Source organism: Mustela nigripes, chromosome 11 (genome assembly GCF_022355385.1).
Source record: "Mustela nigripes isolate SB6536 chromosome 11, MUSNIG.SB6536, whole genome shotgun sequence".
Lineage (NCBI taxonomy): Eukaryota > Metazoa > Chordata > Mammalia > Carnivora > Mustelidae > Mustela > Mustela nigripes.
The window spans coordinates 32,481,110-32,506,168 of NC_081567.1; positions in this window are offsets into that span (position 1 = coordinate 32,481,110).

Consider the following 25,059-nt stretch of genomic DNA (forward strand, 5'->3'; position numbering starts at 1 on the left):
AAGACGATCCTTATGGGGCTGTTACTCAGAGGAAAATTGAAATGGTCCCTGTGGGGAGACTGCAGGATTTTGGTCCCAGCCTTCTAATTTCAGATCGGCCCAGAGAAAGGAGCGGTGCTAGCAGCACGAGCCACGAAATTAGGTGAGCTCCATTCTTCGCCTCTCTGAAGAAATATGGGTGCTGCTCTAAAAATCTTTTTTTAATCTCCTCTCTGGTCCATGTAACAGGAAATTGGTCTCTGCCATAGGCCAATAAATCTCCAACTTTTTATTGAATATTAAAGAAAGACTTCCAGTCAAGTCCAAATCTCTGTGCTTAGAGTTTCTCACATAACACGGCAGCTCCACGACCTCCGGTCACAAAAGCTTTAAAAAGAAGGAGAAAAATGGAAAAGCTCTCCAGGTCAGTGGCCCACAGGGATGATTTCTTCTTCTTAGAAATAATAGCCCATTACTCTAAAAACCTTAAACAAGGCCTTCCCTCTCTGGCTTGCACATTATAATTGAGACAGGCAGATGAACAACTGCAGATCTCTGGACGCCTCTCACAGGAACACGGGGCGCTTCTCTTGGAAGGCGAGGGGGTCCTCCCTGGGCTCTGGAAGCAAGCCAGACCTGTGACAGCTGGCAGGGGCGCAGCCCAGCTACCCGTGAGGACTGAGGCTGTCCTTTTCCCTGCTGCTGAGAGCGTTGGTGGTTGAACCTGTTCAGCTAAGTTGCTCTCCTAGAAATGCTTTTGGCCTGGGAATGTAGCATCATCAAGGTCACCCCAATGCAATGACTGGATGTAATGTAAGGAAGAAGGGTCTGGCCTTCTTGCCTCAATGTAGGGCATCTCTGAGGGCTGTGCCAGCTCCAGACCTCTCCAGAGATCTCCTGATGCCTTTGCTGTGAATGCTTTGTGCTCCCTGCCCCCGTCCTCTGTTCTCCCCCGGGTGCTGATTCTGCCATCATTCCCCAATAAATTACCCTCTTGCATGAGCATCTCGAAGTCTGTTTCCCTGAGAACCCATCCTAAGACAGACCATCATGTGCCTGTATCTTGGAGAAACATGGTTTAGGAGCATTTAGGAGGTTGGAAAGAACTTTAGAAGAAGACATACAGCATGATACCATTCCTAAAATATTTAAAAATGCAAGCAAGCGCATGCACACTTTGTGAAAATGTTTAAATCAATGCACAGGAAATGCCGGTATCAAATTCAGAAGAATATTTACTTTCTAGGTGGAAGAGGTAGTTGAGAGGAAGCGAAACAGGGTCCACAAGGGAACCACAGAGTGTTCACCTCTGTTGATAAAATTTTATTGTGCAGCGTGGGTGGTGGGTGCTTAGATATTTCTTTTTGTTATTCATTCTGTTTTCTGGTGGTTAAAAAGGTTTCATAATACATGTAAAAGATGAGGCATTTCCGGAGATGCACATTGGAAATCTGACCGTCCCACTAAAGGGCTGTGTGGCTATTGGCAAGTGACTTAACCTCTCTGAGACTTCAGCTCTGTTTGTAAAGAACAGAAGCCTCCTTAAATCAGCTATAATGACCCTGTAAGAATTTGAAGATCACAGTTAAAGACCAATGGAAAAGCGGCTCTCTCTCTCCTGGGGCTTCCAGATCTCTCCTGTTTCTGTTCCTTTCCATATGTCTGTCTAACTCTTCTTGTCCCGAGGGTGAGTGTCCCCTGTTTCCTCATTCAGCTAGCATATTTGATGGCTCACACTCTCCTCACCTTTCTACTTCAAGTTCCAGCTTTGGGGGTTCTGATTCCATGTTCCCAAGAGATGAGTGCCCTTGGCCTCCGCTGAAGATGAGCACTCTTTGCACTGCACACTTACCCCCAGTCCGGTCAGCTGTGGCTGGCAGCTGGGGGGGGGCAGGTTCCTTGTTCATCCCATAGCGGCTCTTCATACTGTTGGCTGTGGAGGTTCTTTTCACCCCCATCAGTATCAGCTTTGCCATGTGCCTTTCTCCAGCCAATGATCTGTGAGTGAGGTGATATGAGCAGGCAGTGCCGGGGGCAGAGCCACAGCTGGCCCTCCATCAACTTGTAATGTGGTCAAGGAGTAAACCTTTGTTGTCAAAAGTCCCTGAGATTCAGGGTTGTTTTGTTACTGCAGCATAACTCAGACAAAGCTGACCAATACATGTGGTGAGGCATCACGTGAGTATCAGAGGCTGTGATTGGGACTAGATCCTTAGGTAAGAGGGCGAGGATGGACAGGTACCCCCAGACAGATACATTTTACTGTAGAGGCTGACCATTTCCTAGTAGAGTCTACACAGCTGAATCAAAAGAATGTATATGGTTTAAAATAAGACTTGACATCAAGAGGCATTCTATGAATTTGAGCACCTTTTCTCACTATGTAAGTGGCATATCAGTATACATTACAGCCAAGATATTAGAGACCAACAGTAAAAAGGGAGAGCCACACTTCTAGGATCAAATCCTGGCTTCCTCTGGTGCCCTCTGGTCTGGTCACTTAACCCCTTGTGCTTACAGGTTTCTCATTTGTAAAACAAAGATAATAATCATTGCTCTCTCATAGGCTTGTTGGGAGGGGTGAATGAGAAGCCTTCTGTCAGGTGCTTTGGGTCGCCTGACACAAATACAGCACTTACTGCCCATTCCACGATGTTTACTCTTAACAGTGAACTTGGTAATGGGGGGAAACATTCTCAGATAGAGAACTCACAAGTCCATTAAATTTGGCCACTGCAGCCATGGCTCGCCAGGCCAGCTAGGGACATTTACCAGAAATGTCTCTGGCAAGCTATGGACCTTTGGTCACAGTCTGACCCTCATTTTAATCCCTGCCCTCCCCATGCTAGACAGCGGGGGAGGCTCTGCACCCAGTGTCCGATGTATGTGCTTCTCAAGAAATGGGCCCTGTTTACACACCAGACGGAGCCACTCACCTGTCATTCCCGTCAGTTTGTAAAGAAAGCTGCATAGACTGATTGGTAAAGGTAGAATGTACAGAGTAGCAATCTCTTAGGACTGTGCCTGGCACATAGTATTGCTGTGTAAGCGTGGTTACTGTTACTACAATTGCTAGTATTACCCTTACTATTATTGCTATTTTTACCCTATTGTTACTATTACTTTGAATGACGACAACTAATATTCTCTTCCTAATACTACTAATTATTATTATTAATTAATATTATTATTACTAATATTCTCTTCCACCGTGATCTTAGGGTCTGCCTTTCGCCCCTTTCCTTCTGCCTTTTCAGATAGTTCACCGCCCACATGTGTGTCCCGGGCTCCTCCCGCAGACCCTCTGAGTGAGTGCCGTGTCTCGCTTGCATTGGAGCGCCTGTCTCTGGGGCATGTCCCTGGTCTCCTTGTCGCCCAATTTCTCCCTATCCCCATGTCCAGCCTGGAAGGATCATCTCTCCCCCTCAGGCTCTTGAATGGAGCTCTGGAGGGGAGGGACTTAAGGGTGAGGACACACTCAGATGAGAATACCAGAAACCTGTAAAGCTCTCTCTCCTTGGAGAAGACATGTCTCAATACTGTCTTTCCCCTAAGGTTGCGGGGGAGGGGTGCGCAAAGAGAAAGGTTAATTTCTAGGAAGCTGCCGGAAGATACCACTTCACCATCTTCTCTCCAGAAAGTTATCTGGAGAGAAGACATCCCTGCAATGATAGAGTGACCTATATTTATGGCACACTTGCCTACCCTCCCAGGAGAGGGCTGCTGAGCTGTGAGATACACCCCCTACGGATGGCTTTGTAAGACGCCCTCCCCTTCCAAAAAAAGGAAAAAAAAATCGCTGTGACTTGTTTGATCCCACTCAGACAACAAAGTAATATTCAGCTTAGAATCCTCTCCCTTCCCCCCAAAGCGAGTTATTTGCCAGATCCCAAATGGTCCGCGGTTGATGGATGGCGGGTGATTTCTCCATCAGCACACCTTGGAGCCCCAGAGCTAACCCTCTGACAGCGTTAGCATAAAAGATTTACATTTATGTTACGAGGGCCACACAAGAATAATAATTTTAAGATACATTGCCTTGGCTGCTGGTGCACCCTGGGAAATCTAGCTGTGGCAGGCACTCAGCCTCACTGTAATTACAAAATGGCAGTGCAGGAGAGGTTTTTTGGAGACAAGTAGCTAGAGACCAAAGCCATCTGCATGGCTTGGCGGATTGAAATTACAGTAATATATGAAGACATTACCTGAAAAACCCGGCACCATTTAAATGATTTACTCTTCAGCCCCAGCAAGCTTTAATTTAAGGATAAAGTCATTCAGAAAGCTAATCTGATAGGGGAGGCATTATTTCACACAGTTAAGTTAATTTACAGTAGCTGATTGTTGTGGTTGGTTTTGGTATTATTATCTTCCTACAAACAGCTGATCTGCCAGACAGAAGCAATATACTGCTTAACACAGTGTCTTAATTCAGCAGGCAAGCTATCTGTGATAAAGGTTTGTTTATAAGCAATAATGGGAAAGTCATTTTGAGGCCATGCTGATAACACTGATGAGAAATATTTTTTTAAGGGGAAAATGCACAATTCAATAAGCAAATGGATCAGCGAGCCCTGCTCCCATGGGTCTGTGTGTCCGGGGTTGCTGTCCTGAGTGGTCCTTTACCATTGGTCTTGTCTCCTTTGTGGGTCTCCTGACCTGGGGTCCTGTGCCCCTTGACCCCAAGTTCTATGCCTGGAAACCATTTCTTCCCCTTTGCCAAATTGACTTCTCTGCCAGGTTCTTAAGAAAACCATGTCTTGGGAACCCAGTGAACTCAGCACCCTAGGTGCTACCTGCTTTCCAAGGGAAAAGTGAGCGTTGATATTTGTCTTTTAACGGGTTTTTTCAATCTTGGAGAGACCTGGAATATGCTCACTTACCGATGTCAAGATAGAAAAATGTGAGGACGTGGGGATTTGAAAGGGAGCTAACTGATCAGGTGGTGGGTGAAGCTAGAGATTTGGAATTGGTAGATAAATACCCAACTTGCTTTTTTCCTTGGCAAAACTAGGAAAGGGTGGTCGTGTTTTATGTTGACTCGGAATGCCGAGATGATTCCAGAGTTCTATTAGCATGAGCAGAAGCATTTGTCTAATGGATTTGCCTTCATCTGCTTCTAATGGATTTGCCTTCATCTTCTTAGGGATTTTTTTTTTTTTAAAGATGAACATTCTCTTGTCACCTCATGAGTTTATCTCATTGGAAAGGCATAGCTTTTAGAGAGGGCTGAGGACACGCTACCCAAGAAATCAGGAACTATTTGTCCGTGGTCTAAGACAGGAGTTCATAAGATAAGCATCTGTTGGGAAAAACCAAGAAAGTCACAGAATCAGGAAGCTAAAAGGGGCTTGGTCCAGCCCCTACCATAAGTAGCAACTGCTTCTTGAATTCTTATGGAGGAGGCACTGTACTGAATGGATATAATTCAGTTCTTCTGTGTGCAGATGGAGAATCAGATCCAAGAGTATACACAACTTCAATCAAAATATAAGGCAGGATGAGTCCTATGTATCTATCACAGCTAGCTTTTAAAGATGGCCTCAGTGATCCCCATTACCCGGTATTTTACCCTTGACTTGCTTTCTAGTATTTACAATACTGAAGAAGTGATGGGCTGTCCTTTCTGGGATTAGGTCACAAAGGATCATGACTTCCTTCTTGCTGATGATTTCTCTTCTTGCCTTGCATGTGTTGTGGAAGTAAGCTGCCATGTTGGAGATGCCCACCTAGCAGAGAACCGAGGGTGGCCACCAGCCAACCCCAGTGAGAGGCTGAGTGGGAAGCCATACCTGGGTCCCTGACCCACAGAAACTTCCAGATAATATATGTTGTTGTTGAAGGCCACTAAATCATTTATTAATCACCCATGGACGACTGAAACAGTGCATTTTCAAGGACACAGCATAGCACAGTACAAGGAATTGGACAAACCTGGATGAAAATCCAACCCCTACATCTTGACCGAATCACAGGGAGGGTGAATTCTACCTTGAAGGGCTGAGTAAGAATGGAATTACTCTGTCTACTTGTCTCCTCAGGAATGCCCAGCTCATTTATTGTTATGATTTTATAGATGATTTGTGGCCATTATTTCAAGGACTCGTTCTCTAGTCCTTCATCCCAGCCAAGCTCATCTACTAGTTGCTCATGCTCCTGGATACTTTTCTGCCATACCTTTCTTCTTTCTGAAATTCCTTCTCCACCTCTCAAAAAACCATCCATTCTTCAAGGCTTGGTTGACACCCCACTTCTCTCAGGAACTTGTCTCCTGTGGCCATCGTACTTTGTGAGCTTTTTTTTTTCCCCGGGTCACTTTCCACTGTTGCGACCAATTCTTGGTCCTTTTTTTCCCCTGCAAAGCAAGAGCATGTGCCTGCATGTGTGTGTGTGCATGTGTGGAGGGAACGATGATAGGCTGCTTATGGTATCCCAACTCAGAATGGGTCTACTTCCAAAAATCGTTGTCAAATATAACAAACCATTCTGAGTGTGTACCTCATATCAGCTCTGAAACTTACTCACTAGGTGATCTATGCAGAGATGTTTAGCTTCTCTAAGTCTGGCAAATGCGGTCATGTTAGGATCCCATTCAAAGCCTTCTCGTGACTTCCGGTGATGCTTGTGTAAAGCCCAGAGTCTCTCGTGTGACTTGTAAGACTTGCCATAACCTGATGGTTCCAGTCTCCTCTTGGATCATTTCCTCTTTCACACATAACATTGGTGAAACTGGCTTTTTGATGCCTTGAGCTTGTCCAGCTTCTTCCTGTCCTGCCTCAGGGACTTTGCATGTGCTGTTCCTTCTGTGAGGTACATCTTCAATGTCCTTTTTATCTGGCTAACTACCCTCAGCTCAGTACTGAGGTCTCAGACTAAATGTTACTCATTCATGAAAACCTGGCATGATTATCCCAGGCTTGTCTGTGTCTCCACAATGTGCCATGCTTTTCCTTCTTAGCACTTACCACAACTATAGTGAATGAATTGAAATGGAATAGCTCATGAATAGCTCATGATTAACTGGTGGGAGATAACTTTTATCTCCCTCACTAGATTATAAGTTAAATGAGGGCAAAAAAAAAATTAAAAAAACTTGACTTGCTCACAGATGTACTGCCAGCACTTAGAACCTTCCCTAGTATGTGACAGTCACTAAGCAAAGATTTCCGGAATAAACCATCAAGCGACTACATAAATGAATGGTTTCCTTCACTGTGAGATGAAAGGAAAATATCTTTGTACAGGATTCGTGGGGGGGATCTATTTTAGAGGGGTGGGGGTGGACAAAGCCCTTAGGTTCTGTCTTCAGCTGCCTCACTGACAGGATGGGCTCCCCAGCTTCTCATTGCTCTCCCCACGGTCAGTCTATTTGATGATGTATTGGAGAGCAATGCTGCTTTTTCTGAATATTATCTATGGGAGCCAGAGAGGGTGCTGACATTGCACACAACAGAGCTCACTGCATTTGGTATTTCTCTTCATCCCAAAGCCCCTCCTCGGCGAGGTCCCCAGGAGACCCCTTCTCTTCTTCAGCCCTTCTCTGTGGACTGAATGGTTCAGTGCTTGGCTTTCTACCTGCTCTGGGAATATTAAATCTTCCCCTCGCTATCAGACACAGTATCTTCTCGCTTCCTTATTAGACTTGGTGCCAGGATGTAGGCACTCGTATCTTACCTGTAGCAGGCTTATCAAATAATGCCAACAGGGGCAGCTCTCCTCCCAAGATGATTCTCCACTCCTTCTGCTAAAAAAGAGAGTGTCTTCATAATTATCCAAACCACTGAGCGAGGGTCCAGCTTATATTAAGAATGTATAACTACCAGTTTCTCTTATCTCATATATTAAGGCATACATTAGAAGGAAAAAAAAAGATAGATATTCAAAAAGGGGTCAGAAAGAATTGAGGACCCCCTTTTTCTGGTACAGAGAAGAAAATTGCCCACTGTTCACACATGTGATTGTCACTCACCTCGAGTGCTTTCAATTGGTGGGGACTACAAGCTTGACAATATTTGGGTCCATTTCTGGCACCTCTCTTCAGCCCTCAGGGATATGTGGGGAAAGGATCTAGGGAAGAAAGGCTGATGGAAATCGCTCACCCTGGAGGGCAGAGACCCTGCCACATAACTTCTGAGACCGGTTCGTCCTCAAACTGCATACCCTTGGTCCAAGCCCACACTGGTTTGATCTCTGGCCCAATACCCAAGAAAGGGAAGATGGCATCTGACGGAACTTGGAGAGCTTCCGATGACCAAGCTCTTCCTGGAAAAGGTCTAGACACAGGTTCCAGACCCAGCACGACATTTTTTCCCAAACTGTTCTTCTTCCTGCCAGAGGCCAACCAGCATATACTACGTACCAGGAAACGTGTTTTCTACATGGACAGTCTTGGTTCTAGAGTCTAATCTGTGTGAGGGCAGGCTCTCTGTCACCTTTACCATTGTTTCAGGGTCTGGCACCTCCTGGCATATAGTATCTAGCATGTTCTCCCCAGTCCCATGCGTTCTCCTGTAGTGACAGCTCAGAAAGTTGTCTAAGGATGTGTTTGGTTATCCCTGGGTCCCCGTTAACCCCTCCTGCCCCATCACCCTCTTCTCAAAGTTCTGCATTCTGCTAGTCTCCCCAGCCTGAAAGGCTGTGACTGTCACCATTGGATGACATGTTAAATATGGGACCCCAATACAGTCAGGAGCACCAGCTTCTGTTCCGCACGCCATGTCCATTTGACAAGAGTGAAGTGGATTAATTAACGTGGTGGGTCTATCTTCCACCCAGCTGTCTTGGGTTGCAATGGAGAGCAAGAAAAATCCATTAGATTATACTGAGAGATAGCTGAAAGAAAGTTTAGATTAAGTTTATCTCTCGAGGCAATTTTATTAGATAGATTAAGTTTCTGTTCATCTCTCCAAAGACCGTAGTAATAACCAGTGTCATGACTTTCAAATCCTTCGGACTGCAGAGGGTAATCAAACATGGTTGTCTTTTTATCCCCTCTTTTACTTCTTAGCATTCTGCAGATCTGCCTCGTTCATCTGTCAAAGGGATAGTGTTAAGGGGATCAGTGTTGACAAGTGACAGTACAAATTATGTAATGCTGATGACATTTCGCTGTCTCCTTCTGATCTGCTATTCCCGCTCTCAATCACTCCTTATTCTATAAAAAGCATGGAAAGGGAGAAGCAGCTGTGCAAGCCACTGGCTCAAGTTCCTGAGCCCCAAGGGCAAAACGGGGTGAATGTGAAGTGTACAGAAGGCCTCAGAATGAGACAGGGGGCCTGGGAAGAAGGCCTGACTGACAGAAGGGGAAATTGAGGTCAGCTTCCTACAACGGGCCTGTGGCAGCTGCCGCTCGCTCAGAAACGTGCTGCAGCCTTCGGTCGTGCTGCGGTCCTTCCGAGGAACCTGAGGTGTCAGGCGCACGATGGCCATGGGCTTTCTATTCCAAGACTCTTCCCTCTGACTTCTTCCTCCGTGGGGGGATTCCGCCCTTCCTTTTGGGGATGTGACGGAGGGTCATTTAAAAGGAAGAACAAGTGGGTTTTGTAAGAGGAAGAGAACACAAGGGTGACAAGGTATGGGCACAAAAAAATTGCTGTCTTTCCTCCATGGGGGTGGGGATGAAGTGTTGGGCCGGGTAACAAGGGACCACATAAGAGGACACAGGTTCCAAGTATGGCAGAGGGGACTTTTAGGGGGATGGGGACAAAGAACATCTTCCTTCCTCACAAAGTCTCCATTCCTTTGAAAGAATTTCTGTGAGGATAACACTCCTGGCCTCTCCTCACTCTCTTGCTCCATCTCCCTAAACAGACGTAAAGAGGAACAGCCATTCATGGACATGGGCTCCAAATGGATAGAGACCTGCCTCTTTTTTTTTTTTTTAAGATTTTATTTATTCACTTGACAGAGATCACAAGAAGGCAGAGAGGCAGGCAGAGAGAGAGGAGGAAGCAGGTGCCCTGCTGAGCAGAGAGCCCGATGCGGGGCTCGATCCCAGGACCCTGAGATCATGACCTGAGCTGAAGGCAGAGGCTTTAACTCATGGCACAGGACTGGTGAAATAGTTTATGATTCTTTGAGCCAAATGGACCTTGCCCTCAGTGCTGGAATCCCTGAGAAGGGGGTGAGTGGGATGAGGTGTGATAGTAGTCTCATTTATTCCAGAAACATGTATTAATCACGTAGTATGTTTTGGGTGCTTTTCTAGGTATTGAGAACCTAAGGGTCAACAGCACACATATGGAGTCGCGACTGTCAGTGATTTTTTTTTTGGTTCATTGATGAAAGTGACCTTGTTTCACGCATGTTGGTATTTCCATGACTTGCCGTGGAATCTGGACCACAGTGGGTCCTCAGATAACGTGTCCTGCAGAAATGAACAGATGAGTACATACAAACCACTTATACCCTTCCTAGCCACTAACCTTGAGCTGCTGAGAGGCTGAGCCTTTCCTGGAAAAGCTTCTCAAGACACGGGAAAACCCCATGGTTCAAGAGCAGTCCTCAAGGACAGGAGGCAGAAATAGGATTCCAGACCACATTTCACCACGGAGTCTTCCGTAGAATGTAAAATAAAAACAAATAGAATTTTATTAATCTCTTTTTGCCTACAGCCTGGAAAAGCCCTTATGTCAAAAATCCCCGCCTCTAAATTATGCTTTGTCTTCCCATTATAAATTTTATTAACCACTCTTTTATTAGCAGTCTTATTACAGTTGATCTGCACATGAACGGAAACAATTTACAAATGATCAGGGTTGGATTAGAGAAACCATAAACTCAATGCAAATTGTTACAAATTATTTACTGGCTTAGCACAAATCTGCATATAGATGGAGGGAGTCAATCAGAAAGCTACCTTCAGGTGTTCTTCACAAGATATGATTGTGAAGATAGTTGCAGACTGGCACGCATCGTGCAGAATAGAAACGGAAATAAATAGATTCATTTGTCAAATACACTTAGGTGTGGGTGTCCTCATTTAATCAGAGCTCTGGAGGACTGGATATGTGGGAAATTGAAAAGGGGGAGGAAGCCGGAGGTACTTGCAAGTGGGCTTCCTCCAAATACAAGGTCAAGAATCCGGGAGAGATAAGGGGATTTTGGAAAAACCAAAGGAAAAAAAAAAAAAGGCAGAAACATTGACCCAGCACATTAAAGGCTGACAGAATATTCCTCATGTTTGAGCTCATGAATCTTCCAGTGACGCTGTGAAATGGGGAGACCATTACTGCCATTTGTCAGTTGAGGGAGCTGAAGTTTTGTAACTTGGCCAAGGTCACACGGCCATCAGGACTTGGATCTTAAGATCCATGCCCACATCTTAGGACTCATCAAGGGAAGCCTTGCTTTTGTTTGGGAGCTGCCTTTTTTGGGGGGATGGGTGGGGATGGTGGTGGCTGGGGCGTCCTTGGGAATAGCTCTAATATACTCACTCGGCCAGCACCGCAAGACTCGAATTAATCTTGCGCATGCCTTGACTTCTCCTGTCTGAGAAGGATGGCATGAGGAGGTGGCCTGACTTCATGCAAAGAACGCAGGGTTGGGCGTCGCAAAGGGTCAGCTCTTCTACCCAGCCTCCTGTGTGGCCTCAGACAGTTCTTTTGCTTTTCTGGGACTTGATCTACTCACGCTGCTAGGATTAGGTTTCTTTGAATTTTCTGGAAGTTTGCTGAACTTAAACTCAGGGCCAGAAGATGTGAAAACGGGTGCATATTCTCTGCAGACCCACACCTCCCCTTGGCAAGAGGGAAATCAGACAAAAGCGGAGCTCCCGTCTCTTATTCCACCCTATTGTAGATGCATGTCTTATGTCACCTTTTTAATATTTCAGTTTTCCTCCTTCAGTCGAAGCTTTTAGGTTATTTTTCACTTGTAGTAACTCAAGTCTGGTCTCCCAGATATTTGGCTTTTATGGAGATTAGTCTTCATCTGAGTGACAGAACCTTGAATGGTGACATTCCAGATCTCTTCATGAGATGGGAAGAGCTTTTGAGGACTCAGGGACTTCTCAGGACACTGAACATGCAGGAGTTTATTCCTTGAGCTTCCAAGGCTGGCAAGCTGGAGCTGTGGGGGAGGGGGTAGAGGTGGAGTGGGGGCCCCTTCCCCTCTTCCCTGGAGGAGATTATATCTGCCCTCCTTGTGGCCCTTTCATGGGATCAGTGGTGAGTGTAAATGGTCCTGAAGGGGGAGACATTTCCCCCCTCTATCTCCTTCCCAGCTGAGAGACCCATATCACGTCATGAAGAATGAGCATAACCATCTTCATGGTTACAAGAGCTACCTCTATTAGATGCCAACCCCAGGTCAGCACGGGCTCATGGCTCTGTGCGCTTTATTTTACTGAATGCTCACGGTAGCTTTGTGATCTGGGATTGTATTTCCACCACCCCTTCCAGAAGAGAAAGTGGAGATTTGGTTGGGGAGGGGGATGATTTATTTAATCTCATACAGCTCGGAATTGGAAAAGATGGGACTTTGTCCCAGTTCTGTCTCTCTTCCAAGTCTACATCCTTAACCAATAAACTATACTAATCTTACAAGTTTGATATTTATGGGACTGGATCAGACATGCTTTATAGATCTTTTCTATCTCAAAGATGTAACTAATAAATTCCTAGAGTTGACAGTTCTTTTGAAAGTTTCTGGCCCAACACCTTATGTTACAGGGAAGGAGGTAGGGGCAATTAGACAAGATTTTTTTGCAAACGTAGAAGATGATAAAGACATTGGGAATGGCATTGGAAACAAGGCAATGGGCAGGCAGAAAACCATGACTTTTCTCCTCTTATCCAGATCCTCCACACCCAGTTAAGAATGTTGTGCACTGCACAACTCTATTGGGTGCCATTTGCATGGACCGTGTGGTGATACGCTGTCCCTCTTTTTTTTCACTTCCCCTCTGCTGTCATACATAACTAGGACATTTTCTTATCTTCCTATGATTTTATTTCACAGCCATTTCTAAGACAGAGGAGAGCTTGCATTCCTGTTTCTTTTCCTTTTTTCTTCTTCCTAAAAGAGAAGTTGGGAGCTTGCAGGGACTTGGGTTGCTGGCATCACTGACTTTGGAGGTTGCCGGCTAATCAATCAGGAGCTACATTGTGAATGCTTGGCATGGATTTTCTTTTTTCTTTTCCTCCTTTGTGTGGGTTATGTGTCTGTGTGTGCATGCACGTGCACACCACTTTGGTTTGCCTCTCCACCAGCACGGGACTCACGAGCTGGATGTAATTAAAACAGCAGCAATATACTGTAGGAGGCTTGCTTTGTACACAGATCTTCTCCCTCGCTCCATTTACAAATGCCCCACTAGCTCTGTGCTCTGCATTTATTAAGCATCGCTGCGCCTGGATGTTTCAGAGCCTGCTGACTGGTCTCCCCAAGACTGGCATCGAGGGTCTGGGGCCCATGAGGGAATTGCACGCGGCTGTTAGCAAGCCTCTAGGCCGCTGGAGGTTGCACAGAGTGAGCTGAGCTGAGTCAACAGGACCTCTGCAGGGACTTCCAGCGGTGACACTCGTGGCTGAGGCTTTGTGCCTCTTGGAATGCTCAGCCAGAGTCCCCTGGAGTTGAATTCGGATAAAACTGAAAGGTAAACTAATTATAGTGGGGCCATTTGTGCTTCTGTGGTTTAGCTTATGTCAGCGTTTCCAGGTTAAACTGCCTTCTTTGGGGATTTCAAAATCTGCTTTAAATGTCTTTTTTCACTACTGTTCACCCCGGTTCCCAATCTAGTTCCATTACAGGTTCTGATAGTTAGACAAATGGACTTTATCCCCACTCTTATGTGTGGCTCAGGTGCAAATGGGTTTTGCACACACATACACTCATTAAAAAAAAAGCAAATGCACTTGGATGCTGTATTCATTCATGATGGGTTCAGTTGTGAAACAAACTCGAACTGGCCAAAAGGAGATGCACAGATTTGCGTCTGTCTGATCCTGGGACTTCAAAAAGCAGAATCCTGTTGTGAGGAGTTTGTCTGTCTGTCCCTGCATTTCTCATGCCCGCTTGTCTCAGCTAGACATTGTTCTTCACAGAGGAAACCTCCCCATGGTAGGCAAGATGGCTGCCAGAAGCCATGCTGCTGAAAGTGCCCTTCTCTCCACATTAGTGTCAGGGGGAAATGATTGGTCCTGCTGGGGATCATGTGCCCAGCCGTGAGCCAATCACAATGGGTGTGGGAGGGATTGAGCAACTGGCTGGCCTGTGTCACACACCCTGACAGTCTGATTGACAACCTAGGTCACGTGCCCATTCCTGAGCCAATCACAATGACTGTGGGAGGGATTAGGGATTGGCAGTCAGTGTCACACACCCAGGGAGCGTGATTGACAGCCCTGCCAGGACCACATGAAGTCGAGAAATTGTGCTTTGTTGCTTCCTGGTGGTGTGACTGGGCAATGTCCTTAACCTACCTGCTTTATAGTTTCTCCAGCCATGGAAGGAGTGGCCTATCATTCATCTCACAGGGGCTATTAAGGATGGAATGAAATAATAATACACATAATAACCAGTTATTAGGGAGCTACTAGTAGTAGATACTAGATAGTTAATAGGCACTTTCTTATTGAGTTACTTATCCCCAGAGCCTTGGGGCTTGGGATGTGAATAAAAGGCCCATTGCTTATATATGTGTGCCAAATAAGCAGGTTTCCTTACTAGAGGGCTTCTCTGAGTCTTTGGCTCGAATACCCCAAACCAATTATCATACCACTTTTAATCTGAATACTTTCTGCTCGTAGATCCTTTTAGGATAATAATGCTTCACATGACCCAGTTTTAGAAGATGCTCTATATTCTAAAGTCTAAATTCCAACTAAAGGCAGGCCAGAGAGCATTTGTACATGGCTTGTCTTGTTTTGGTCTCTTCTAACCATTTGTACTGAATTTTCCTTTGACAAGTTTCTGGAGAGATCCCATGAAACTAAGACCAGAATTAAAACCAGCTAATGCATTATTGTGAGATGTGGTTGAGGTCCTAGAATAGTGTTCCCATGAGGACAAACTGCTCTCAGCCTTCAGCATTGGGAAGCTCACCCAAGCTCATCCATCATACCATCTTTGATTTTCTGGAGACCATTTCCCTTGTTGCCTTGGCTTCCGGGAAGCTCAGAGTCAAATGTAAGCCCTGCTTCCAGCATGTGCACAGAACTTTAATCCCGAATTTTGAGTATAACTCTACCCCTGACTCTATCTTCCTTTTCCTACTCCTTACATTATATTCACCCTGATTTTCTTTTTAAAAAATTACATTTGCCTTGTTTTATTTTTATAAGGGATTCAGATCTTTGAGGGGTGGAGATGGGGCAAAATGAATAAATGAATGAATAAATAAATAAATAAATATGAATGCAGGTGGGATCTCAGGGGCCTTTTTCTGCAAAGTTAATGTTGGCTGTGCTAATACCCGTTTCTCCTTCACTGCTAATGTCTTGGCTCTGCTCGGAACCACTTGTTCAATTACGGCGCCAAGCTTCTGTTTTACAAGGCTTCCTTTGAGCACACCTAATCAGGAACAGCTCCTCACTGCAGTGTCTTTGTTCACTGACTGGAACCTTGAATGCCTCGCTTTGCCTAATAAATAACCCAGGGGCTCCAGCTTGGCCTTAGCCTTTATTTAGAAAATGGAACCAGCAAAGCTCTGAAACACATTCAAAGCCAAGGCCGTTGGAAGGTCAGGCATCTCTCAGGCATTTCAGGAAGGTTGTATACTTCTGCTTCCCCACACATTTGTTGGACATTTTTTTCCTTTCCATTGAGCTCTCAGTACTTGCTCCTATCTTGGCACGGACGACACTGGATACATCCCCTGGTATGGGGATTGCCCGGTGACTCCTTCCTACGCCAAGGTGTGGACTCCAGAGTCAATGCCGGCAATGTGCGGGGCTGGGCTTGGCCCAAGCAAGGAACCATCTGTGAAGCCTTGATTACTTTCCTCTCCCTGGTTTTTCTACTTTGAACACTGGATGACAACAATCAGAGGCCTCTGGAAGGGTGAGCAGTACCTCCACAAAGAGGCTGCCTTCCAAAACTGGCTCCTGGTCGGTTCTAGACCTGTGTTCAAGTTCTATCTTCATTATGTGTGGCAAGAATTTAGATGAGTTACCTTGTCTCCAAGGTTCAATTTCTTCCTTTATCAACTGCCTCCCTCATCATGTTGGGAAACTGACTGAGCTTGTGGCTGTCCCCCTTCTGCTCCTCTTTACCTAGTTGGACTTGCTCTGCTCTCTCATGAGATTTTGGTTTAGGAGATGAAACCTTGTGGGAAGGCTTCCCTGATTTTTCTGACGGGGTCATACCCCCCTATTGTAAGTTTCTGTCATACTGAGTATCTTTCCTCTGGTGACATGTCATGGTGGTATTTTTACATTTGCTCTTAAGATTCTTTTTTTTTTTTCTTTTTAAAAATTTCTTCTCAGTGTTCCAGAATTCATTGTATATGCACCACACCCAGTGCTCCATGTAGTATGTGCCCTCCACATTACCCACCACCAGGCTCGCCCAACCTCCGACCCCTCTCCCCTCCAAAACCCTCAGTCTGTTTCTCAGAGTCCACAGTTTCTCATGGTTCATCTCCCCCTCCAGTTTCTACCAACTCGCTTCTCCTCTCCATCTCCCCATGTCCTCTGTGTTATTCTTATGCTTTACAAGTAAGTGAAACCATATGATAGTTGACTCTCTCTGCTTGACTTATTTCACTCAACATAATCTCCTCCACTCCTGTCCATATTGATACAAAAGCTGGTTATTCATCCTTTCTGATGGAGGCATAATATCCCATTGAATATATGGACCACATCTTCTTTATCCATTCATCCATTGAAGGGCATCTTGGTTCTTTCCACAGTTTGGCCATTGGGGTACAAATGGCCCTTCTTTTCACTACATCTGTATCTTTGGCGTAATGAAATTGCAGGGTCATAGGGAAACTCTATTTTTGATTTCTCAAGGATTCTCCACACTGTTCTCCAAAGTGGCTGCACCAACTTGCTCTTAGGATTCCTGCATCAGAGTATAAGCTCTACCAGGACAGGCCCTGGAGTTGTTACTATTCACCCCTGCAGCCCCGGTGCTTGCCTCAGGGATGGGCATAGAAGAAGGGCTTAATAAAGAATGAGCAGTGAATGAAGATGGTAGGTTGATAGTGTCCCTCAGAGTCCACAGAGGGAAGAGAGGAGGGGGGTGATTTGGGCATCTACCTGCAGCAAACTAGGCAGGGCATCACAGGCTTTACTTGGCCAACCCATTTAAATTTCAGCACGACCCCACGACGTAGGTTCTGTGCTGTGGTTGTCTGCAAGCCCTGGAGCTCTGCTGAACATGAACATGAGGCCCAACAAATGTTGTCTGTATTCAGGCATTAACTAAATGAGCCAACCCATCGCCATGACACATACGGAGCTGGAGGGTCACCTGCAAAAAAATTTCAACGTTGCTCGGATGGAGGCTTGATCCTCGTTATGCCTCATTTCCTGCTGGGGGGGTGGTCCTCCGGCTAAAAATGGACACCTTCACATTGGAAACATTACCACCCCCCCATCCCTTCCCCTAACCCCAGTTCATGTGAGACCGTGTTCTCTATATTTATTACACCAGTCTGCATATCGGGATAATTGGGTTGCATAATATGGCACACAGACTAATCTGAGAATGATTTCTGCTGAATAGAAATTACTTATTTTGATTCCTCGGGGGTTTGTTTTGTCAAAACTCATGTAGTATTTAGCAAAGTAATCATTGTTCAATTGCCGAGCACAGGAAGTGTAAAATTATCCTAATAAGAATGAAAAGAATGAAGAGAACGGGTGTCGCTGACCTCGTCAGCTTGATTAGTGATGGTGTTTCATTGTGTTCTCAAGGCCTAACCTCAAACGCCGCCCGTGAAGATCAGCATGTACCTCTCTATCTCACCGGCCTTAATTAGATATGCAATTTGTCATATGGTTGTTCAACCAGCGTAGAAACAAAGAAAGAAAGAAGAGATGAAAGAGGGAGCATGTTATTGAAAATTCTAAGGAAATTGCTCAATAGCAAATCAATATCAACCTGGAAAGGGAGTTTTGAAAGCAAGGAAAGCAGATTTTCCAAAGAGAGTTACATGGGGTGTGACCGTGAGGTAGTCACTTAACCTCTATGAACCTAAATTCTTCATCTGTCGGACAGGGTTCGTGATGACACATAGATTAGCTCCTTACACCTGGCAACCTGTCGTGCTTATCTGTCTCCTCCCAGAAGGTTTTAGAGCATTGGGCCCCTTCTTGGTTTGTGGGTAACTTTAAAAGAATTATTTATTTATCTGAGGGCGGGGGAGGAGCAGAGGGAGAGGGACAAGCAGACATGGTGCTGAGCCATGTTGTGCTTGGACCATAGAGAGAGATCAAGTGTAGTTGCGGTAGACACCCTGGCCGCGCTCAGCCTCCAGCTCACTCAGCCCGAGTGTCGGATGTAAGTGAAGAAACCATCCATGCAGGTCAGCCCCCCCCCCCCCCCACCAAAAGCTGATCTCCTGAGCTGAGTGCCCATTGTGATGGAGCAGAGACAAACCCTTCCCACAATGGTGGTTATATCACACCCTAAGTTTAAGAATCGTTTGACGGGCAGAAAAAGTAACTTGCACCCCTTGGAAGCCTCAGTGTCTTCATCTGCTAACAGGTGATAGGACTGCCTTTTGCACAGGCTGGGACTCGGAGGTGAGCGAGCCTGACGTCCAAGCTGACGCACGGTGAGCACTCGGGAGATGATAACAGCCGGGATATGGTTCAGGCTAGCATTACCACCCTCTGCCCTGTGGGAGGTAACTTTCAGACCTTTGAGGATGGGAGTTAGGGTCCTGGGGTCGGGGGCACTGGGCTGAAACTGGGCTGCAGCCAGTGGGCAATGAAGCAAGGTCAGTGGCGCCTCCCCGTCCTGGGATGTCATGTGGTGGCCTCCACACATGCCCAAGGCCAGCAAGACCGGAGTATTTGCCAGAGCTCCAGAACTTCCCTAGGAGGCAATCTGATTGATTTCCAAACCAGGCAATCCTGCGTGGTGGCTATGGATGGAGGGAGGGTGTTTCCTGCCTTGGACTTGCCTCCATTTGCCAAGTGGACCAACCCCAGCCCGCGGGTCTATTGATTCCTGGCGGTGGGAACCTCACATGGGGAGATTCAAGCCCCCACATATTCCTTCTCTCTCACTCCACAGACTTCCAAGGCCTCTTGACAGATTCTTCTGACCCTTCTCAGCCTTAGCAGTGGGGTTCAGGGTTTTTTTTGCACATATAGGCCAGCTGTCTGTTGGGGTGTCCAGCAGGTGCTCTGAGGCTCCATTATAGAGCCCAGAATCTTCCAGGTTTGTGTCAGGCCATGGTTCTTGGCATCATTTTGCAGTAGAGGTTTTGGCCATTTCTGCAACTCACGGCCCTTCACGAAGTTACATGACCTGGTCTGTCCTCGGACAGGGATGATTTGATTATCGCCAGACTGTGACCGGCCCAGTACATCTCCCCGAAACCAAATGAGACTCCGCATGAAATTCTTCAGGCTGAGCCCTGGAAACCCCCTCTTGTCAGCAGCTTTCAATCCAGGACTGTCTCCTCTGCCCTTGTGGTTGGAGAATTTGGGGTTACCGTTCTCCGTTTTCTTCCTGTGGCGACAGTGTCTGAGATGTGATAAGTGTTGGTCAGAAAAAAGTCAGGGATCCTATTTATCTGCTTCAAGGGTACCAAGGCACCTTTCCTCTAAGAGATAGGAGGAGTGGGCTTACAGGTGTGTGTGTGGGTTTTTTTTTCCCCAAGCTGACATTTCCTAAATGCTTATTGTATGTCAGATGTTGATCTAAGTGTGTCCTCTGGGCTCTCCCTTCCAATCCATTTTTTCTTCCATGCCCATTTTAAAGATGAGGAAGCTGAGGTCCAGAGAGTGAAGTAACATGCCAAAGCTAGGAAGCCTTGGGGTGAGGTCACATACCCGTCAGATTTGCTTGCTACTTTGCACGCTGCTCCAAATACAGACACGTAAGCCTGTTTTCTCCTCATGCCCCAGAGGGTGGCTTCCGGTCTGGTAATGGTGTTTTACGTCTCTACATTCCACGACTCTCGTTCAGGGCCAGGACCAGGGAAGGCATTGGATAAGTGTTTGTTGAGTGAATAGGTGATCTTGTTGGGCCAACGTAGTGATGTGACTAGACGGGGACTCTCAGGTGAATACATGAGTTATTTGTTGGGTCCAGGGCTTTTGAGGGGTCATGGCAGGTGCTGGGAAGATCCCAGTGGAGCCGGAATAAGAAAATAGACAGTAAGGGGTAAAGTGATTAGAAGAAGCAGTAGAGACTCTCAGAGCGGCCCAGAGTACCACACTGGAGCAAACCAGAAAGCCAGCACAAGTCTCTGCTCTCCCATCTAGGATTTTCTCTGCGTTTCAGATTCATTTTTCTCGGTCTGCAGGGAACAATTTTTTTTTCTTTTTTCCCACTCCATGGGCAAAGGATGACTTCCAGAATTTTCCTGTCCTACTTCGAGTCTTAAGTCCAAATGCCCAGAAGGGAAAGTCTGGATCGATGGAGATGCATTGCCAGTCCTCTCAGGAGGTGAGCGGTGCTGATGTCCACTACCCACACAAGTGCCCGAAACCCCGTTCCCCGGGGGCTGAGCGAGAATCCGAGAGGTGGGAGAAGTGCCTCAATATGGGTACCCAAGGCTGCCCCTCCAGTTTCCAAGTTGGTCTGACTTAAGATATCTGACTTAGAGGGTAGGAAAGTGGTTTGCCCAAATCGGCCTCTCTTGGCAACCTGCCTTGGAAAATACCAAACCCTAGAGAGGAGGCCCTACATAATGTGCCAAGATCAGCCCAGAAGCTGGGAGGTCTGGGGGCCGTCTTGGAAGTTAGTTTCTACCCCCAGAGATATGGGCGATGTGTGCGGTTTCCAAAGGTTACTCTGGCAGGGCCCCTGGGAGGGGAAGTCTTTGGCGGCTCATGGCTGGGATGGTGTTCACCCCTGTGGTCTCCGTCTGCTCACCTCCCCATCACCCCCTGCTCCCACTGTGTCTGGAGTAGAGCAGGTGTGTGTTAGATGCATAGGACTGTGTTGGTGGGGCTCTGCTACATTTCAGGCTCTATGGCTGCCATTTTTTTTTTTTTTTTAAGATTTTTATTTATTTGACAACCAGATCACAAGTAGGCAGAGAGGCAGGCAGAGAGAGAGAGGAGGAGGAGGTAGGCTCCCTGCTGAGCAGAGAGCCTGATGTGAAGCTTGATCCTAGGACCCTGGGATCATGACCTGAGCCGAAGGCAGAGGCTTTAGCCACTGAGCCACCCAGGTGCCCCTGGCTGCCATGTTTTAATTTGACCTTCATCCAAGGACTTCATCAAAGGGGTGCTAGTTAGTATTTTCTTCCCACTTTACTGGTGAGGATTTCCAGTTCAGAGCAGTTAAGCAGCTTGGCAGATCAGAGTTAGTACTTCCGAGATTTAAAACTAGGTTTATCTGAGCGTGTACCCTGGCATCTTTTTACTAGTCCATCAAATCGCTCTGTTCCAAAATGAGTGTCTTGCTGCCCAGCCCCCAAAAAGAAATTACTTCATCTTTCATGAGAGTTGCTCTAAGAAGTGAGGGGCCTCCAGGTAGCCAAGCACCAAGCACATGGGAAGAGATGTTGAAGGAGATCTGGTCTAGTTAAGCTGAGCTCTAATCAGCGGCGCTTTGATGCTTTGGGCCTGGGAAGGGAGAGCCTCGCATACCTAAGGACTCAGGCCAAACAGGGTGGATGCCAGGGAGGAAGTCTGAAATGGGAGTTTGATTCCAGTAAAGACAATGCACCCAGAGGACAGAGTCAGGGCTCTGGGAAGCATCAGAGTATGACCGAGGAAAGAAGGAAGGTGAGAAGGAGTGCCAGGGACTGCCCAGGTAGACTGCAGTCATATTCAATGTCTAGACTCTGGGGGAAGCTGCCCTTTAGTGGACAGGATGAGCATGAAAACCAAGAGCCTGGGTCTCTGAGAGCATCTCCCAGGTGATGGCTCCAAGTCATTCCCCTTCTCAGAACTCCTCCCAATTCTTGGTACCATCCTCAGAGCTATGAGAGTAGATTTGCCCTGGGCCTGTTCCTGGGGAAGGACCCAATTCCCCGAAGGGCTTCAGAAGGACTCTTTCAGCAGCGATGATCACACCAGTGCATCACCCAGGGAAACATCTCCATGCAATTATTCTGGTTGGCTGAGTAATTATCGCTGACGTTACACGGGGCAGGAACGATCAGGGAAGTTATAGTAGATGCGTCTCTTCCAAAACTGATTGTGTGTGTCAGGGCTATGTTTGGTACACGGAGGATCTACGTGCTTGACTAAGGCAGAGTCTGTGGCTTTGGAGACTCCGTCTCCATGTGAGCAAATCATCACAGTCGTCCTGAGCTCAGAGGATAGTGGTAGGGACTATATGAGGTAACGGAGGTCATTACCCGGGGCGGTAAATGGTCCATGATGGTTTTCAAACCCACTGGAATGGTCTCCCAATGGCTTTGTTTTATTTAACCCATATATAATGTTTACTAGGTGTTGCATGCATTCTAGATATTTACCCACGTGTCCCTCATACCAGCCCTTGGAAGTAGGTATAGTAATTGTCTTTGTTTTGCAAACGAGAACAGGGAGGAACAAAGCCATTTGTAACTGATGCGCCGGTTGGTGGCAGCAGAGCTGAGATTTGAACCTGGCTCTTGAGGTCATGCCCTTTGCCCCCGGAAGGCCCACTGATGCGGCAGGCGGCTGTGCTGCCCACAGTCCCTTGCACAGTGCTGGGGAAGCATTTATTTCTTCCCATGTTCCACGAACTTGCAGAAAAATACAGTTTGCACTCAGATTAGCGTCTCAGGGGTCTGGTCCCGGGGGAACCCAAACAAAGACACGCTCCAATTCAGCCCGGACACTCTGTCTTTCTCTCTGAAGGGTTCCTGAGTAGGGAAAGTATGGTATTTGCAGAAAGCAACAGCCAAATGGGAAAGCAAGTACTGCTTTTTTAATAGCTGGGTAAGCACCCAATACTCCCCAGGGCACGGCAGTAAAACTCTAGCCAGGGGATGTGGATTATGCCTGGAAAAGGGTTCACTGAGATCCCCTGCTTGCTTTGTCCTGTCTAGATGTGCTGACAGTGTGGGGGTGGAAAGCCAGAAGGGGATCCGCTCAAGGATGCAGACCTTGAAGGCACAGTAACTCTCTGCCACGGTGAACCAGGCTCCGCGGAGGTTGGGCTGGGCAGGGTCAGACCGGCAGCTCCTTCTCTCTGGGGCAGGGGGAATGGTGAGCACAGCCCAGGGGCCTGAGCAGAGAGTCCAGGATGCGGGGAGAAGGATGGATGTTCCCATCCCCTCAAGGGGGCTGAGGACCTGGCAGGAGGGGGCTGAGGACCTGGCGGGAGGGGGCTGAGGACCTGGCGGGAGGAGGCTCCCATCGGCCTTGGTCTGTCTGCTTCCTCCTCTCTGATGTCAGTCACGGTGGCTGTTGATTTTCTGCCATCCAGGGAGACTCTGAGTTCATTTTCTCTGATGGCATTTCTTGGCCTTTTCTCAGATGGGATCAGGAAAGAGGAAAAGAGCATTCTGCGGGTTTTTGCGGTTTGGTCCCCACCACACCGTTGATGAGGCGTCCGGAGCACCTGTGCCATTTGTCCTACGAAGCTGTTGCTTCTGTGCATCGGGAGTTGAGAAGACGCCACAGAAACAGCAGGGTTGGTGATGATGATGGCGACAGAGGCGATCTAGAGGTCTTGCCGCACATGTCGCTCCCCTGGCCGGCCTGCCCACAGCAAGCCTGCGAAGGAGGTCGCTCTGTCTTTGTTGTACAGACGGGGAAGCTGATGTGACAAGAGGTTGGGTTTGTTGCTTTAGCAACGTCGTCGTCGTCTGAGGCTCCCAAAATGCATGGGGGAGAGGTCAGGCTCTTTCTCGATAATGTGCTTGCTCGAGGCTGGGGGAGATGCTGTGTGGTGGGCGGTGGGGGCAGGGGCTGGGTGACCGTAGGCGAAAGGTTGTCTCTGTGATGTGGCTGGAGAGATTTCCTCTCAGTGCATGAAGAAATGTCACCTCTCTGTGGGCCTCCTCGCCGTGAGTTCCACGATCACGAACGAGTGTGGTCACCGCCGAAGCGGGGGTGGGGTGGGGCGTGTCACTAACTGAAAGAATGAATGAAAGCGTCATTATTCTATTTAATCAAAATATATCTTAAACTCAGAGCTCCCCAAGGGGAAAGAATACCTCGATGACAACGTGTCTGAAGGGCCTGGTTCTTTCATCCTCTCTTGATTATTGAGTTGGATTTTAGAGGAAAAAGATCCTGGGATTTTCTCGTCAACATGTTTTCTGGGAAACACAAGGAGGAAGAGGAATCTTATGTGGTGGAAACTCAGGCTTGGTATAAGATGCCATTTTTGCTGGTTTCATGGGTCAAGGGTAGCTGTGCCCCCTAGTTGCCGTGGCAGAGCCCACCGTCCAGGGTCCTCCCGCCCCTCGCCCCCCAGACTGAGACTTGGAATATTGGAATTCGAAGAGGATTAGGGACCAGTGACAATTAAAGCAAGCGCCAGGCCTGGAGCAGAGTTCCCCCATCTATCAACGTCTTTACCAAGGAGCCCTTGTCCCCCGCGGTCACCCAGACAGCTCCGTGAGCAGTTGCCGCCCGCACCAGGATGGCCCGCTCTGCCCTGGGTGCTGATTAAAAACCTGGTGAGCAGTGGAGAACAACACACTCTCCTCCTCCCCGGCCAGATCACAGCAAGTTAATAACCTTCTTTAGAGTGAAAGCAAATCAAGTCCTATTTTAAACATTTTATTGACAAGCACCAAAAGGCTGCTGTCTGTGGCCCAGGTAAATTTATCACTTGGTTTTGTTACTTGTTTCTGACTCATGCAACAGACAAGAGCATTTAAATCACTCAAAGCCTCCCATTGTTGTGAAACAGGAGGAAATGTTGGTGCAGGGAAAATGGGCGAGAGAGAGAGAGAGAAGAGAGAATGAATTCCTGCTGTAGGTCCAGGATTTCTCTGGGTGCTCTGTTTCCATGGACTTGTGTGATGCTCAGAGCCCATTTTACAGTTGAGGA